We start from the raw sequence: 19,770 nt of genomic DNA, 5'->3' as shown, positions 1-19,770 counted from the left end.
AGTTTTCTTACAAATATGTACTGGAACCGTCAGGATTTTAACAGAGTCATACAAAAGTCGCCAGAGTAATGCGGCCTCAATTGTAAACATAAGCAGTACAGTCCTCACTTACAGGCTTTCTACACAAATTTTGAGCTGTATAAACAAGAATTCCTAATATTTGAAAGCAAATTCAAGTGAAAACGCTCTCTAAAGTGCCCGGAGTTGTAAATGTTATCAGTTTGCTGGTCATTTCACGGCTTTCCACTGGTAATGTCTGTGATTACAAACGGCAGGAAATGTAGGAAGAATCAATTTACTTTAATTTCAAGGGTTTCTTCCAACTTTTTAATCATTTCTGGAAACTCCAATTGCGTATTTTAAGAGTTTTACCACAACTAGAGAGTTTTCTTACAAATATGTACTGGAACCGTCAGGATTTTAACAGAGTCATACAAAAGTCGCCAGAGTAATGCGGCCTCAATTGTAAACATAAGCAGTACAGTCCTCACTTACAGGCTTTCTACACAAATTTTGAGCTGTATAAACAAGAATTCCTAATATTTGAAAGCAAATTCAAGTGAAAACGCTCCCTAAAGTGCCCGGAGTTGTAAATATTATCAGTTTGCTGGTCATTTCACGGCTTTCCACTGGTAATGTCTGTGATTACAAACGGCAGGAAATGTAGGAAGAATCAATTTACTTTAATTTCAAGGGGTTCTTCCAAGTTTTTAATCATTTCTGGAAACTCTAATTGCGTATTTTAAGAGTTTTACCACAACTAGAGAGTTTTCTTACAAATATGTACTGGAACCGTCAGGATTTTAACAGAGTCATACAAAAGTCGCCAGAGTAATGCGGCCTCAATTGTAAACATAAGCAGTACAATCCTCACTTACAGGCTTTCTACACAAATTTTGAGCTGTATAAACAAGAATTCCTAATATTTGAAAGCAAATTCAAGTGAAAACGCTCCCTAAAGTGCCCGGAGTTGTAAATATTATCAGTTTGCTGGTCATTTCACGGCTTTCCACTGGTAATGTCTGTGATTACAAACGGCAGGAAATGTAGGAAGAATCAATTTACTTTAATTTCAAGGGTTTCTTCCAACTTTTTAATCATTTCTGGAAACTCCAATTGCGTATTTTTAGAGTTTTACCACAACTAGAGAGTTTTCTTACAAATATGTACTGGAACCGTCAGGATTTTAACAGAGTCATACAAAAGTCGCCAGAGTAATGCAGCCTCAATTGTAAACATAAGCAGTACAGTCCTCACTTACAGGCTTTCTACACAAATTTTGAGCTGTATAAACAAGAATTCCTAATATTTGAAAGCAAATTCAAGTGAAAACGCTCGCTAAAGTGCCCGGAGTTGTAAATGTTATCAGTTTGCTGGTCATTTCACGGCTTTCCACTGGTAATGTCTGTGATTACAAATGGCAGGAAATGTAGGAAGAATCAATTTACTTTAATTTCAAGGGGTTCTTCCAACTTTTTAATCATTTCTGGGAACTCAAATTGCGTATTTTAAGAGTTTTACCACAACTAGATAGTTTTCTTACAAATATGTACTGGAACCGTCAGGGTTTTAACAGAGTCATACAAAAGTCGCCAGAGTAATGCGGCCTCAATTGTAAACATAAGCAGTACAGTCCTCACTTACAGGCTTTCTACACAAATTTTGAGCTGTATAAACAAGAATTCCTAATATTTGAAAGCAAATTCAAGTGAAAACGCTCCCTAAAGTGCCCGGAGTTGTAAATATTATCAGTTTGCTGGTCATTTCACGGCTTTCCACTGGTAATGTCTGTGATTACAAACGGCAGGAAATGTAGGAAGAATCAATTTACTTTAATTTCAAGGGGTTCTTCCAACTTTTTAATCATTTCTGGAAACTCTAATTGCGTATTTTAAGAGTTTTACCACAACTAGAGAGTTTTCTTACAAATATGTACTGGAACCGTCAGGATTTTAAAAGAGTCATACAAAAGTCGCCAGAGTAATGCGGCCTCAATTGTAAACATAAGCAGTACAGTCCTCACTTACAGGCTTTCTACACAAATTTTGAGCTGTATAAACAAGAATTCCTAATATTTGAAAGCAAATTCAAGTGAAAACGCTCTCTAAAGTGCCCGGAGTTGTAAATGTTATCAGTTTGCTGGTCATTTCACGGCTTTCCACTGGTAATGTCTGTGATTACAAACGGCAGGAAATGTAGGAAGAATCAATTTACTTTAATTTCAAGGGGTTCTTCCAACTTTTTAATCATTTCTGGAAACTCTAATTGCGTATTTTAAGAGTTTTACCACAACTAGAGAGTTTTCTTACAAATATGTACTGGAACCGTCAGGATTTTAACAGAGTCATACAAAAGTCGCCAGAGTAATGCGGCCTCAATTGTAAACATAAGCAGTACAGTCCTCACTTACAGGCTTTCTACACAAATTTTGAGCTGTATAAACAAGAATTCCTAATATTTGAAAGCAAATTCAAGTGAAAACGCTCCCTAAAGTGCCCGGAGTTGTAAATATTATCAGTTTGCTGGTCATTTCACGGCTTTCCACTGGTAATGTCTGTGATTACAAACGGCAGGAAATGTAGGAAGAATCAATTTACTTTAATTTCAAGGGGTTCTTCCAACTTTTTAATCATTTCTGGAAACTCTAATTGCGTATTTTAAGAGTTTTACCACAACTAGAGAGTTTTCTTACAAATATGTACTGGAACCGTCAGGATTTTAACAGAGTCATACAAAAGTCGCCAGAGTAATGCGGCCTCAATTGTAAACATAAGCAGTACAGTCCTCACTTACAGGCTTTCTACACAAATTTTGAGCTGTATAAACAAGAATTCCTAATATTTGAAAGCAAATTCAAGTGAAAACGCTCTCTAAAGTGCCCGGAGTTGTAAATGTTATCAGTTTGCTGGTCATTTCACGGCTTTCCACTGGTAATGTCTGTGATTACAAACGGCAGGAAATGTAGGAAGAATCAATTTACTTTAATTTCAAGGGTTTCTTCCAACTTTTTAATCATTTCTGGAAACTCCAATTGCGTATTTTAAGAGTTTTACCACAACTAGATAGTTTTCTTACAAATATGTACTGGAACCGTCAGGGTTTTAACAGAGTCATACAAAAGTCGCCAGAGTAATGCGGCCTCAATTGTAAACATAAGCAGTACAGTCCTCACTTACAGGCTTTCTACACAAATTTTGAGCTGTATAAACAAGAATTCCTAATATTTGAAAGCAAATTCAAGTGAAAACGCTCTCTAAAGTGCCCGGAGTTGTAAATGTTATCAGTTTGCTGGTCATTTCACGGCTTTCCACTGGTAATGTCTGTGATTACAAACGGCAGGAAATGTAGGAAGAATCAATTTACTTTAATTTCAAGGGTTTCTTCCAACTTTTTAATCATTTCTGGAAACTCCAATTGCGTATTTTAAGAGTTTTACCACAACTAGAGAGTTTTCTTACAAATATGTACTGGAACCGTCAGGATTTTAACAGAGTCATACAAAAGTCGCCAGAGTAATGCGGCCTCAATTGTAAACATAAGCAGTACAGTCCTCACTTACAGGCTTTCTACACAAATTTTGAGCTGTATAAACAAGAATTCCTAATATTTGAAAGCAAATTCAAGTGAAAACGCTCCCTAAAGTGCCCGGAGTTGTAAATATTATCAGTTTGCTGGTCATTTCACGGCTTTCCACTGGTAATGTCTGTGATTACAAACGGCAGGAAATGTAGGAAGAATCAATTTACTTTAATTTCAAGGGGTTCTTCCAAGTTTTTAATCATTTCTGGAAACTCTAATTGCGTATTTTAAGAGTTTTACCACAACTAGAGAGTTTTCTTACAAATATGTACTGGAACCGTCAGGATTTTAACAGAGTCATACAAAAGTCGCCAGAGTAATGCGGCCTCAATTGTAAACATAAGCAGTACAATCCTCACTTACAGGCTTTCTACACAAATTTTGAGCTGTATAAACAAGAATTCCTAATATTTGAAAGCAAATTCAAGTGAAAACGCTCCCTAAAGTGCCCGGAGTTGTAAATATTATCAGTTTGCTGGTCATTTCACGGCTTTCCACTGGTAATGTCTGTGATTACAAACGGCAGGAAATGTAGGAAGAATCAATTTACTTTAATTTCAAGGGTTTCTTCCAACTTTTTAATCATTTCTGGAAACTCCAATTGCGTATTTTTAGAGTTTTACCACAACTAGAGAGTTTTCTTACAAATATGTACTGGAACCGTCAGGATTTTAACAGAGTCATACAAAAGTCGCCAGAGTAATGCAGCCTCAATTGTAAACATAAGCAGTACAGTCCTCACTTACAGGCTTTCTACACGAATTTTGAGCTGTATAAACAAGAATTCCTAATATTTGAAAGCAAATTCAAGTGAAAACGCTCGCTAAAGTGCCCGGAGTTGTAAATGTTATCAGTTTGCTGGTCATTTCACGGCTTTCCACTGGTAATGTCTGTGATTACAAACGGCAGGAAATGTAGGAAGAATCAATTTACTTTAATTTCAAGGGGTTCTTCCAACTTTTTAATCATTTCTGGGAACTCAAATTGCGTATTTTAAGAGTTTTACCACAACTAGATAGTTTTCTTACAAATATGTACTGGAACCGTCAGGGTTTTAACAGAGTCATACAAAAGTCGCCAGAGTAATGCGGCCTCAATTGTAAACATAAGCAGTACAGTCCTCACTTACAGGCTTTCTACACAAATTTTGAGCTGTATAAACAAGAATTCCTAATATTTGAAAGCAAATTCAAGTGAAAACGCTCCCTAAAGTGCCCGGAGTTGTAAATATTATCAGTTTGCTGGTCATTTCACGGCTTTCCACTGGTAATGTCTGTGATTACAAACGGCAGGAAATGTAGGAAGAATCAATTTACTTTAATTTCAAGGGTTTCTTCCAACTTTTTAATCATTTCTGGAAACTCTAATTGCGTATTTTAAGAGTTTTACCACAACTAGAGAGTTTTCTTACAAATATGTACTGGAACCGTCAGGATTTTAACAGAGTCATACAAAAGTCGCCAGAGTAATGCGGCCTCAATTGTAAACATAAGCAGTACAGTCCTCACTTACAGGCTTTCTACACAAATTTTGAGCTGTATAAACAAGAATTCCTAATATTTGAAAGCAAATTCAAGTGAAAACGCTCTCTAAAGTGCCCGGAGTTGTAAATGTTATCAGTTTGCTGGTCATTTCACGGCTTTCCACTGGTAATGTCTGTGATTACAAACGGCAGGAAATGTAGGAAGAATCAATTTACTTTAATTTCAAGGGTTTCTTCCAACTTTTTAATCATTTCTGGAAACTCCAATTGCGTATTTTAAGAGTTTTACCACAACTAGAGAGTTTTCTTACAAATATGTACTGGAACCGTCAGGATTTTAACAGAGTCATACAAAAGTCGCCAGAGTAATGCGGCCTCAATTGTAAACATAAGCAGTACAGTCCTCACTTACAGGCTTTCTACACAAATTTTGAGCTGTATAAACAAGAATTCCTAATATTTGAAAGCAAATTCAAGTGAAAACGCTCCCTAAAGTGCCCGGAGTTGTAAATATTATCAGTTTGCTGGTCATTTCACGGCTTTCCACTGGTAATGTCTGTGATTACAAACGGCAGGAAATGTAGGAAGAATCAATTTACTTTAATTTCAAGGGGTTCTTCCAAGTTTTTAATCATTTCTGGAAACTCTAATTGCGTATTTTAAGAGTTTTACCACAACTAGAGAGTTTTCTTACAAATATGTACTGGAACCGTCAGGATTTTAACAGAGTCATACAAAAGTCGCCAGAGTAATGCGGCCTCAATTGTAAACATAAGCAGTACAATCCTCACTTACAGGCTTTCTACACAAATTTTGAGCTGTATAAACAAGAATTCCTAATATTTGAAAGCAAATTCAAGTGAAAACGCTCCCTAAAGTGCCCGGAGTTGTAAATATTATCAGTTTGCTGGTCATTTCACGGCTTTCCACTGGTAATGTCTGTGATTACAAACGGCAGGAAATGTAGGAAGAATCAATTTACTTTAATTTCAAGGGTTTCTTCCAACTTTTTAATCATTTCTGGAAACTCCAATTGCGTATTTTTAGAGTTTTACCACAACTAGAGAGTTTTCTTACAAATATGTACTGGAACCGTCAGGATTTTAACAGAGTCATACAAAAGTCGCCAGAGTAATGCAGCCTCAATTGTAAACATAAGCAGTACAGTCCTCACTTACAGGCTTTCTACACAAATTTTGAGCTGTATAAACAAGAATTCCTAATATTTGAAAGCAAATTCAAGTGAAAACGCTCGCTAAAGTGCCCGGAGTTGTAAATGTTATCAGTTTGCTGGTCATTTCACGGCTTTCCACTGGTAATGTCTGTGATTACAAACGGCAGGAAATGTAGGAAGAATCAATTTACTTTAATTTCAAGGGGTTCTTCCAAGTTTTTAATCATTTCTGGAAACTCAAATTGCGTATTTTAAGAGTTTTACCACAACTAGATAGTTTTCTTACAAATATGTACTGGAACCGTCAGGGTTTTAACAGAGTCATACAAAAGTCGCCAGAGTAATGCGGCCTCAATTGTAAACATAAGCAGTACAGTCCTCACTTACAGGCTTTCTACACAAATTTTGAGCTGTATAAACAAGAATTCCTAATATTTGAAAGCAAATTCAAGTGAAAACGCTCCCTAAAGTGCCCGGAGTTGTAAATATTATCAGTTTGCTGGTCATTTCACGGCTTTCCACTGGTAATGTCTGTGATTACAAACGGCAGGAAATGTAGGAAGAATCAATTTACTTTAATTTCAAGGGTTTCTTCCAACTTTTTAATCATTTCTGGAAACTCTAATTGCGTATTTTAAGAGTTTTACCACAACTAGAGAGTTTTCTTACAAATATGTACTGGAACCGTCAGGATTTTAACAGAGTCATACAAAAGTCGCCAGAGTAATGCGGCCTCAATTGTAAACATAAGCAGTACAGTCCTCACTTACAGGCTTTCTACACAAATTTTGAGCTGTATAAACAAGAATTCCTAATATTTGAAAGCAAATTCAAGTGAAAACGCTCTCTAAAGTGCCCGGAGTTGTAAATGTTATCAGTTTGCTGGTCATTTCACGGCTTTCCACTGGTAATGTCTGTGATTACAAACGGCAGGAAATGTAGGAAGAATCAATTTACTTTAATTTCAAGGGGTTCTTCCAACTTTTTAATCATTTCTGGAAACTCTAATTGCGTATTTTAAGAGTTTTACCACAACTAGAGAGTTTTCTTACAAATATGTACTGGAACCGTCAGGATTTTAACAGAGTCATACAAAAGTCGCCAGAGTAATGCGGCCTCAATTGTAAACATAAGCAGTACAGTCCTCACTTACAGGCTTTCTACACAAATTTTGAGCTGTATAAACAAGAATTCCTAATATTTGAAAGCAAATTCAAGTGAAAACGCTCCCTAAAGTGCCCGGAGTTGTAAATATTATCAGTTTGCTGGTCATTTCACGGCTTTCCACTGGTAATGTCTGTGATTACAAACGGCAGGAAATGTAGGAAGAATCAATTTACTTTAATTTCAAGGGGTTCTTCCAACTTTTTAATCATTTCTGGAAACTCTAATTGCGTATTTTAAGAGTTTTACCACAACTAGAGAGTTTTCTTACAAATATGTACTGGAACCGTCAGGATTTTAACAGAGTCATACAAAAGTCGCCAGAGTAATGCGGCCTCAATTGTAAACATAAGCAGTACAGTCCTCACTTACAGGCTTTCTACACAAATTTTGAGCTGTATAAACAAGAATTCCTAATATTTGAAAGCAAATTCAAGTGAAAACGCTCTCTAAAGTGCCCGGAGTTGTAAATGTTATCAGTTTGCTGGTCATTTCACGGCTTTCCACTGGTAATGTCTGTGATTACAAACGGCAGGAAATGTAGGAAGAATCAATTTACTTTAATTTCAAGGGTTTCTTCCAACTTTTTAATCATTTCTGGAAACTCCAATTGCGTATTTTAAGAGTTTTACCACAACTAGATAGTTTTCTTACAAATATGTACTGGAACCGTCAGGGTTTTAACAGAGTCATACAAAAGTCGCCAGAGTAATGCGGCCTCAATTGTAAACATAAGCAGTACAGTCCTCACTTACAGGCTTTCTACACAAATTTTGAGCTGTATAAACAAGAATTCCTAATATTTGAAAGCAAATTCAAGTGAAAACGCTCCCTAAAGTGCCCGGAGTTGTAAATATTATCAGTTTGCTGGTCATTTCACGGCTTTCCACTGGTAATGTCTGTGATTACAAACGGCAGGAAATGTAGGAAGAATCAATTTACTTTAATTTCAAGGGGTTCTTCCAACTTTTTAATCATTTCTGGAAACTCTAATTGCGTATTTTAAGAGTTTTACCACAACTAGAGAGTTTTCTTACAAATATGTACTGGAACCGTCAGGATTTTAACAGAGTCATACAAAAGTCGCCAGAGTAATGCGGCCTCAATTGTAAACATAAGCAGTACAGTCCTCACTTACAGGCTTTCTACACAAATTTTGAGCTGTATAAACAAGAATTCCTAATATTTGAAAGCAAATTCAAGTGAAAACGCTCTCTAAAGTGCCCGGAGTTGTAAATGTTATCAGTTTGCTGGTCATTTCACGGCTTTCCACTGGTAATGTCTGTGATTACAAACGGCAGGAAATGTAGGAAGAATCAATTTACTTTCATTTCAAGGGGTTCTTCCAACTTTTTAATCATTTCTGGAAACTCTAATTGCGTATTTTAAGAGTTTTACCACAACTAGAGAGTTTTCTTACAAATATGTACTGGAACCGTCAGGATTTTAACAGAGTCATACAAAAGTCGCCAGAGTAATGCGGCCTCAATTGTAAACATAAGCAGTACAGTCCTCACTTACAGGCTTTCTACACAAATTTTGAGCTGTATAAACAAGAATTCCTAATATTTGAATGCAAATTCAAGTGAAAACGCTCCCTAAAGTGCCCGGAGTTGTAAATATTATCAGTTTGCTGGTCATTTCACGGCTTTCCACTGGTAATGTCTGTGATTACAAACGGCAGGAAATGTAGGAAGAATCAATTTACTTTAATTTCAAGGGGTTCTTCCAACTTTTTAATCATTTCTGGGAACTCAAATTGCGTATTTTAAGAGTTTTACCACAACTAGATAGTTTTCTTACAAATATGTACTGGAACCGTCAGGGTTTTAACAGAGTCATACAAAAGTCGCCAGAGTAATGCGGCCTCAATTGTAAACATAAGCAGTACAGTCCTCACTTACAGGCTTTCTACACAAATTTTGAGCTGTATAAACAAGAATTCCTAATATTTGAAAGCAAATTCAAGTGAAAACGCTCCCTAAAGTGCCCGGAGTTGTAAATGTTATCAGTTTGCTGGTCATTTCACGGCTTTCCACTGGTAATGTCTGTGATTACAAACGGCAGGAAATGTAGGAAGAATCAATTTACTTTAATTTCAAGGGTTTCTTCCAACTTTTTAATCATTTCTGGAAACTCTAATTGCGTATTTTAAGAGTTTTACCACAACTAGAGAGTTTTCTTACAAATATGTACTGGAACCGTCAGGATTTTAACAGAGTCATACAAAAGTCGCCAGAGTAATGCGGCCTCAATTGTAAACATAAGCAGTACAGTCCTCACTTACAGGCTTTCTACACAAATTTTGAGCTGTATAAACAAGAATTCCTAATATTTGAAAGCAAATTCAAGTGAAAACGCTCTCTAAAGTGCCCGGAGTTGTAAATGTTATCAGTTTGCTGGTCATTTCACGGCTTTCCACTGGTAATGTCTGTGATTACAAACGGCAGGAAATGTAGGAAGAATCAATTTACTTTAATTTCAAGGGTTTCTTCCAACTTTTTAATCATTTCTGGGAACTCAAATTGCGTATTTTAAGAGTTTTACCACAACTAGATAGTTTTCTTACAAATATGTACTGGAACCGTCAGGGTTTTAACAGAGTCATACAAAAGTCGCCAGAGTAATGCGGCCTCAATTGTAAACATAAGCAGTACAGTCCTCACTTACAGGCTTTCTACACAAATTTTGAGCTGTATAAACAAGAATTCCTAATATTTGAAAGCAAATTCAAGTGAAAACGCTCCCTAAAGTGCCCGGAGTTGTAAATGTTATCAGTTTGCTGGTCATTTCACGGCTTTCCACTGGTAATGTCTGTGATTACAAACGGCAGGAAATGTAGGAAGAATCAATTTACTTTAATTTCAAGGGTTTCTTCCAACTTTTTAATCATTTCTGGAAACTCTAATTGCGTATTTTAAGAGTTTTACCACAACTAGAGAGTTTTCTTACAAATATGTACTGGAACCGTCAGGATTTTAACAGAGTCATACAAAAGTCGCCAGAGTAATGCGGCCTCAATTGTAAACATAAGCAGTACAGTCCTCACTTACAGGCTTTCTACACAAATTTTGAGCTGTATAAACAAGAATTCCTAATATTTGAAAGCAAATTCAAGTGAAAACGCTCTCTAAAGTGCCCGGAGTTGTAAATGTTATCAGTTTGCTGGTCATTTCACGGCTTTCCACTGGTAATGTCTGTGATTACAAACGGCAGGAAATGTAGGAAGAATCAATTTACTTTAATTTCAAGGGTTTCTTCCAACTTTTTAATCATTTCTGGAAACTCCAATTGCGTATTTTAAGAGTTTTACCACAACTAGAGAGTTTTCTTACAAATATGTACTGGAACCGTCAGGATTTTAACAGAGTCATACAAAAGTCGCCAGAGTAATGCGGCCTCAATTGTAAACATAAGCAGTACAGTCCTCACTTACAGGCTTTCTACACAAATTTTGAGCTGTATAAACAAGAATTCCTAATATTTGAAAGCAAATTCAAGTGAAAACGCTCCCTAAAGTGCCCGGAGTTGTAAATATTATCAGTTTGCTGGTCATTTCACGGCTTTCCACTGGTAATGTCTGTGATTACAAACGGCAGGAAATGTAGGAAGAATCAATTTACTTTAATTTCAAGGGGTTCTTCCAAGTTTTTAATCATTTCTGGAAACTCTAATTGCGTATTTTAAGAGTTTTACCACAACTAGAGAGTTTTCTTACAAATATGTACTGGAACCGTCAGGATTTTAACAGAGTCATACAAAAGTCGCCAGAGTAATGCGGCCTCAATTGTAAACATAAGCAGTACAATCCTCACTTACAGGCTTTCTACACAAATTTTGAGCTGTATAAACAAGAATTCCTAATATTTGAAAGCAAATTCAAGTGAAAACGCTCCCTAAAGTGCCCGGAGTTGTAAATATTATCAGTTTGCTGGTCATTTCACGGCTTTCCACTGGTAATGTCTGTGATTACAAACGGCAGGAAATGTAGGAAGAATCAATTTACTTTAATTTCAAGGGTTTCTTCCAACTTTTTAATCATTTCTGGAAACTCCAATTGCGTATTTTTAGAGTTTTACCACAACTAGAGAGTTTTCTTACAAATATGTACTGGAACCGTCAGGATTTTAACAGAGTCATACAAAAGTCGCCAGAGTAATGCAGCCTCAATTGTAAACATAAGCAGTACAGTCCTCACTTACAGGCTTTCTACACAAATTTTGAGCTGTATAAACAAGAATTCCTAATATTTGAAAGCAAATTCAAGTGAAAACGCTCGCTAAAGTGCCCGGAGTTGTAAATGTTATCAGTTTGCTGGTCATTTCACGGCTTTCCACTGGTAATGTCTGTGATTACAAACGGCAGGAAATGTAGGAAGAATCAATTTACTTTAATTTCAAGGGGTTCTTCCAACTTTTTAATCATTTCTGGGAACTCAAATTGCGTATTTTAAGAGTTTTACCACAACTAGATAGTTTTCTTACAAATATGTACTGGAACCGTCAGGGTTTTAACAGAGTCATACAAAAGTCGCCAGAGTAATGCGGCCTCAATTGTAAACATAAGCAGTACAGTCCTCACTTACAGGCTTTCTACACAAATTTTGAGCTGTATAAACAAGAATTCCTAATATTTGAAAGCAAATTCAAGTGAAAACGCTCCCTAAAGTGCCCGGAGTTGTAAATATTATCAGTTTGCTGGTCATTTCACGGCTTTCCACTGGTAATGTCTGTGATTACAAACGGCAGGAAATGTAGGAAGAATCAATTTACTTTAATTTCAAGGGGTTCTTCCAACTTTTTAATCATTTCTGGAAACTCTAATTGCGTATTTTAAGAGTTTTACCACAACTAGAGAGTTTTCTTACAAATATGTACTGGAACCGTCAGGATTTTAACAGAGTCATACAAAAGTCGCCAGAGTAATGCGGCCTCAATTGTAAACATAAGCAGTACAGTCCTCACTTACAGGCTTTCTACACAAATTTTGAGCTGTATAAACAAGAATTCCTAATATTTGAATGCAAATTCAAGTGAAAACGCTCCCTAAAGTGCCCGGAGTTGTAAATATTATCAGTTTGCTGGTCATTTCACGGCTTTCCACTGGTAATGTCTGTGATTACAAACGGCAGGAAATGTAGGAAGAATCAATTTACTTTAATTTCAAGGGGTTCTTCCAACTTTTTAATCATTTCTGGGAACTCAAATTGCGTATTTTAAGAGTTTTACCACAACTAGATAGTTTTCTTACAAATATGTACTGGAACCGTCAGGGTTTTAACAGAGTCATACAAAAGTCGCCAGAGTAATGCGGCCTCAATTGTAAACATAAGCAGTACAGTCCTCACTTACAGGCTTTCTACACAAATTTTGAGCTGTATAAACAAGAATTCCTAATATTTGAAAGCAAATTCAAGTGAAAACGCTCCCTAAAGTGCCCGGAGTTGTAAATATTATCAGTTTGCTGGTCATTTCACGGCTTTCCACTGGTAATGTCTGTGATTACAAACGGCAGGAAATGTAGGAAGAATCAATTTACTTTAATTTCAAGGGTTTCTTCCAACTTTTTAATCATTTCTGGAAACTCCAATTGCGTATTTTAAGAGTTTTACCACAACTAGAGAGTTTTCTTACAAATATGTACTGGAACCGTCAGGATTTTAACAGAGTCATACAAAAGTCGCCAGAGTAATGCGGCCTCAATTGTAAACATAAGCAGTACAGTCCTCACTTACAGGCTTTCTACACAAATTTTGAGCTGTATAAACAAGAATTCCTAATATTTGAAAGCAAATTCCAGTGAAAACGCTCTCTAAAGTGCCCGGAGTTGTAAATGTTATCAGTTTGCTGGTCATTTCACGGCTTTCCACTGGTAATGTCTGTGATTACAAACGGCAGGAAATGTAGGAAGAATCAATTTACTTTAATTTCAAGGGTTTCTTCCAACTTTTTAATCATTTCTGGAAACTCCAATTGCGTATTTTAAGAGTTTTACCACAACTAGAGAGTTTTCTTACAAATATGTACTGGAACCGTCAGGACTTTAACAGAGTCATACAAAAGTCGCCAGAGTAATGCGGCCTCAATTGTAAACATAAGCAGTACAGTCCTCACTTACAGGCTTTCTACACAAATTTTGAGCTGTATAAACAAGAATTCCTAATATTTGAAAGCAAATTCAAGTGAAAACGCTCCCTAAAGTGCCCGGAGTTGTAAATGTTATCAGTTTGCTGGTCATTTCACGGCTTTCCACTGGTAATGTCTGTGATTACAAACGGCAGGAAATGTAGGAAGAATCAATTTACTTTAATTTCAAGGGGTTCTTCCAACTTTTTAATCATTTCTGGGAACTCAAATTGCGTATTTTAAGAGTTTTACCACAACTAGATAGTTTTCTTACAAATATGTACTGGAACCGTCAGGGTTTTAACAGAGTCATACAAAAGTCGCCAGAGTAATGCGGCCTCAATTGTAAACATAAGCAGTACAGTCCTCACTTACAGGCTTTCTACACAAATTTTGAGCTGTATAAACAAGAATTCCTAATATTTGAAAGCAAATTCAAGTGAAAACGCTCCCTAAAGTGCCCGGAGTTGTAAATATTATCAGTTTGCTGGTCATTTCACGGCTTTCCACTGGTAATGTCTGTGATTACAAACGGCAGGAAATGTAGGAAGAATCAATTTACTTTAATTTCAAGGGTTTCTTCCAACTTTTTAATCATTTCTGGAAACTCTAATTGCGTATTTTAAGAGTTTTACCACAACTAGAGAGTTTTCTTACAAATATGTACTGGAACCGTCAGGATTTTAACAGAGTCATACAAAAGTCGCCAGAGTAATGCGGCCTCAATTGTAAACATAAGCAGTACAGTCCTCACTTACAGGCTTTCTACACAAATTTTGAGCTGTATAAACAAGAATTCCTAATATTTGAAAGCAAATTCAAGTGAAAACGCTCCCTAAAGTGCCCGGAGTTGTAAATATTATCAGTTTGCTGGTCATTTCACGGCTTTCCACTGGTAATGTCTGTGATTACAAACGGCAGGAAATGTAGGAAGAATCAATTTACTTTAATTTCAAGGGGTTCTTCCAACTTTTTAATCATTTCTGGAAACTCTAATTGCGTATTTTAAGAGTTTTACCACAACTAGAGAGTTTTCTTACAAATATGTACTGGAACCGTCAGGATTTTAACAGAGTCATACAAAAGTCGCCAGAGTAATGCGGCCTCAATTGTAAACATAAGCAGTACAGTCCTCACTTACAGGCTTTCTACACAAATTTTGAGCTGTATAAACAAGAATTCCTAATATTTGAATGCAAATTCAAGTGAAAACGCTCCCTAAAGTGCCCGGAGTTGTAAATATTATCAGTTTGCTGGTCATTTCACGGCTTTCCACTGGTAATGTCTGTGATTACAAACGGCAGGAAATGTAGGAAGAATCAATTTACTTTAATTTCAAGGGGTTCTTCCAACTTTTTAATCATTTCTGGGAACTCAAATTGCGTATTTTAAGAGTTTTACCACAACTAGATAGTTTTCTTACAAATATGTACTGGAACCGTCAGGGTTTTAACAGAGTCATACAAAAGTCGCCAGAGTAATGCGGCCTCAATTGTAAACATAAGCAGTACAGTCCTCACTTACAGGCTTTCTACACAAATTTTGAGCTGTATAAACAAGAATTCCTAATATTTGAAAGCAAATTCAAGTGAAAACGCTCCCTAAAGTGCCCGGAGTTGTAAATATTATCAGTTTGCTGGTCATTTCACGGCTTTCCACTGGTAATGTCTGTGATTACAAACGGCAGGAAATGTAGGAAGAATCAATTTACTTTAATTTCAAGGGTTTCTTCCAACTTTTTAATCATTTCTGGAAACTCCAATTGCGTATTTTAAGAGTTTTACCACAACTAGAGAGTTTTCTTACAAATATGTACTGGAACCGTCAGGATTTTAACAGAGTCATACAAAAGTCGCCAGAGTAATGCGGCCTCAATTGTAAACATAAGCAGTACAGTCCTCACTTACAGGCTTTCTACACAAATTTTGAGCTGTATAAACAAGAATTCCTAATATTTGAAAGCAAATTCCAGTGAAAACGCTCTCTAAAGTGCCCGGAGTTGTAAATGTTATCAGTTTGCTGGTCATTTCACGGCTTTCCACTGGTAATGTCTGTGATTACAAACGGCAGGAAATGTAGGAAGAATCAATTTACTTTAATTTCAAGGGTTTCTTCCAACTTTTTAATCATTTCTGGAAACTCCAATTGCGTATTTTAAGAGTTTTACCACAACTAGAGAGTTTTCTTACAAATATGTACTGGAACCGTCAGGACTTTAACAGAGTCATACAAAAGTCGCCAGAGTAATGCGGCCTCAATTGTAAACATAAGCAGTACAGTCCTCACTTACAGGCTTTCTACACAAATTTTGAGCTGTATAAACAAGAATTCCTAATATTTGAAAGCAAATTCAAGTGAAAACGCTCTCTAAAGTGCCCGGAGTTGTAAATGTTATCAGTTTGCTGGTCATTTCACGGCTTTCCACTGGTAATGTCTGTGATTACAAACGGCAGGAAATGTAGGAAGAATCAATTTACTTTAATTTCAAGGGGTTCTTCCAACTTTTTAATCATTTCTGGAAACTCTAATTGCGTATTTTAAGAGTTTTACCACAACTAGAGAGTTTTCTTACAAATATGTACTGGAACCGTCAGGATTTTAAAAGAGTCATACAAAAGTCGCCAGAGTAATGCGGCCTCAATTGTAAACATAAGCAGTACAGTCCTCACTTACAGGCTTTCTACACAAATTTTGAGCTGTATAAACAAGAATTCCTAATATTTGAAAGCAAATTCAAGTGAAAACGCTCCCTAAAGTGCCCGGAGTTGTAAATATTATCAGTTTGCTGGTCATTTCACGGCTTTCCACTGGTAATGTCTGTGATTACAAACGGCAGGAAATGTAGGAAGAATCAATTTACTTTAATTTCAAGGGTTTCTTCCAACTTTTTAATCATTTCTGGAAACTCCAATTGCGTATTTTAAGAGTTTTACCACAACTAGAGAGTTTTCTTACAAATATGTACTGGAACCGTCAGGATTTTAACAGAGTCATACAAAAGTCGCCAGAGTAATGCAGCCTCAATTGTAAACATAAGCAGTACAGTCCTCACTTACAGGCTTTCTACACAAATTGTGAGCTGTATAAACAAGAATTCCTAATATTTGAAAGCAAATTCAAGTGAAAACGCTCGCTAAAGTGCCCGGAGTTGTAAATGTTATCAGTTTGCTGGTCATTTCACGGCTTTCCACTGGTAATGTCTGTGATTACAAACGGCAGGAAATGTAGGAAGAATCAATTTACTTTAATTTCAAGGGGTTCTTCCAACTTTTTAATCATTTCTGGAAACTCTAATTGCGTATTTTAAGAGTTTTACCACAACTAGAGAGTTTTCTTACAAATATGTACTGGAACCGTCAGGATTTTAACAGAGTCATACAAAAGTCGCCAGAGTAATGCGGCCTCAATTGTAAACATAAGCAGTACAGTCCTCACTTACAGGCTTTCTACACAAATTTTGAGCTGTATAAACAAGAATTCCTAATATTTGAAAGCAAATTCAAGTGAAAACGCTCCCTAAAGTGCCCGGAGTTGTAAATATTATCAGTTTGCTGGTCATTTCACGGCTTTCCACTGGTAATGTCTGTGATTACAAACGGCAGGAAATGTAGGAAGAATCAATTTACTTTAATTTCAAGGGTTTCTTCCAACTTTTTAATCATTTCTGGAAACTCCAATTGCGTATTTTAAGAGTTTTACCACAACTAGAGAGTTTTCTTACAAATATGTACTGGAAACGTCAGGATTTTAACAGAGTCATACAAAAGTCGCCAGAGTAATGCAGCCTCAATTGTAAACATAAGCAGTACAGTCCTCACTTACAGGCTTTCTACACAAATTTTGAGCTGTATAAACAAGAATTCCTAATATTTGAAAGCAAATTCAAGTGAAAACGCTCGCTAAAGTGCCCGGAGTTGTAAATGTTATCAGTTTGCTGGTCATTTCACGGCTTTCCACTGGTAATGTCTGTGATTACAAACGGCAGGAAATGTAGGAAGAATCAATTTACTTTAATTTCAAGGGGTTCTTCCAACTTTTTAATCATTTCTGGGAACTCAAATTGCGTATTTTAAGAGTTTTACCACAACTAGATAGTTTTCTTACAAATATGTACTGGAACCGTCAGGGTTTTAACAGAGTCATACAAAAGTCGCCAGAGTAATGCGGCCTCAATTGTAAACATAAGCAGTACAGTCCTCACTTACAGGCTTTCTACACAAATTTTGAGCTGTATAAACAAGAATTCCTAATATTTGAAAGCAAATTCAAGTGAAAACGCTCCCTAAAGTGCCCGGAGTTGTAAATATTATCAGTTTGCTTGTCATTTCACGGCTTTCCACTGGTAATGTCTGTGATTACAAACGGCAGGAAATGTAGGAAGAATCAATTTACTTTAATTTCAAGGGGTTCTTCCAACTTTTTAATCATTTCTGGAAACTCTAATTGCGTATTTTAAGAGTTTTACCACAACTAGAGAGTTTTCTTACAAATATGTACTGGAACCGTCAGGATTTTAACAGAGTCATACAAAAGTCGCCAGAGTAATGCGGCCTCAATTGTAAACATAAGCAGTACAGTCCTCACTTACAGGCTTTCTACACAAATTTTGAGCTGTATAAACAAGAATTCCTAATATTTGAAAGCAAATTCAAGTGAAAACGCTCTCTAAAGTGCCCGGAGTTGTAAATGTTATCAGTTTGCTGGTCATTTCACGGCTTTCCACTGGTAATGTCTGTGATTACAAACGGCAGGAAATGTAGGAAGAATCAATTTACTTTAATTTCAAGGGGTTCTTCCAACTTTTTAATCATTTCTGGAAACTCTAATTGCGTATTTTAAGAGTTTTACCACAACTAGAGAGTTTTCTTACAAATATGTACTGGAACCGTCAGGATTTTAACAGAGTCATACAAAAGTCGCCAGAGTAATGCGGCCTCAATTGTAAACATAAGCAGTACAGTCCTCACTTACAGGCTTTCTACACAAATTTTGAGCTGTATAAACAAGAATTCCTAATATTTGAAAGCAAATTCAAGTGAAAACGCTCCCTAAAGTGCCCGGAGTTGTAAATATTATCAGTTTGCTGGTCATTTCACGGCTTTCCACTGGTAATGTCTGTGATTACAAACGGCAGGAAATGTAGGAAGAATCAATTTACTTTAATTTCAAGGGGTTCTTCCAACTTTTTAATCATTTCTGGGAACTCAAATTGCGTATTTTAAGAGTTTTACCACAACTAGAGAGTTTTCTTACAAATATGTACTGGAACCGTCAGGGTTTTAACAGAGTCATACAAAAGTCGCCAGAGTAATGCGGCCTCAATTGTAAACATAAGCAGTACAGTCCTCACTTACAGGCTTTCTACACAAATTTTGAGCTGTATAAACAAGAATTCCTAATATTTGAAAGCAAATTCAAGTGAAAACGCTCCCTAAAGTGCCCGGAGTTGTAAATATTATCAGTTTGCTGGTCATTTCACGGCTTTCCACTGGTAATGTCTGTGATTACAAACGGCAGGAAATGTAGGAAGAATCTATTTACTTTAATTTCAAGGGTTTCTTCCAACTTTTTAATCATTTCTGGAAACTCAAATTGCGTATTTTAAGAGTTTTACCACAACTAGAGAGTTTTCTTACAAATATGTACTGGAACCGTCAGGATTTTAACAGAGTCATACAAAAGTCGCCAGAGTAATGCGGCCTCAATTGTAAACATAAGCAGTACAGTCCTCACTTACAGCCTTTCTACACAAATTTTGAGCTGTATAAACAAGAATTCCTAATATTTGAAAGCAAATTCAAGTGAAAACGCTCTCTAAAGTGCCCGGAGTTGTAAATGTTATCAGTTTGCTGGTCATTTCACGGCTTTCCACTGGTAATGTCTGTGATTACAAACGGCAGGAAATGTAGGAAGAATCAATTTACTTTAATTTCAAGGGTTTCTTCCAACTTTTTAATCATTTCTGGAAACTCCAATTGCGTATTTTAAGAGTTTTACCACAACTAGAGAGTTTTCTTACAAATATGTACTGGAACCGTCAGGATTTTAACAGAGTCATACAAAAGTCGCCAGAGTAATGCGGCCTCAATTGTAAACATAAGCAGTACAGTCCTCACTTACAGGCTTTCTACACAAATTTTGAGCTGTATAAACAAGAATTCCTAATATTTGAAAGCAAATTCAAGTGAAAACGCTCCCTAAAGTGCCCGGAGTTGTAAATATTATCAGTTTGCTGGTCATTTCAC

Source organism: Myotis nattereri (genome assembly GCF_964212035.1).
Source record: "Myotis nattereri genome assembly, chromosome: 13".
Lineage (NCBI taxonomy): Eukaryota > Metazoa > Chordata > Mammalia > Chiroptera > Vespertilionidae > Myotis > Myotis nattereri.
This window is presented reverse-complemented; position numbering follows the sequence as displayed.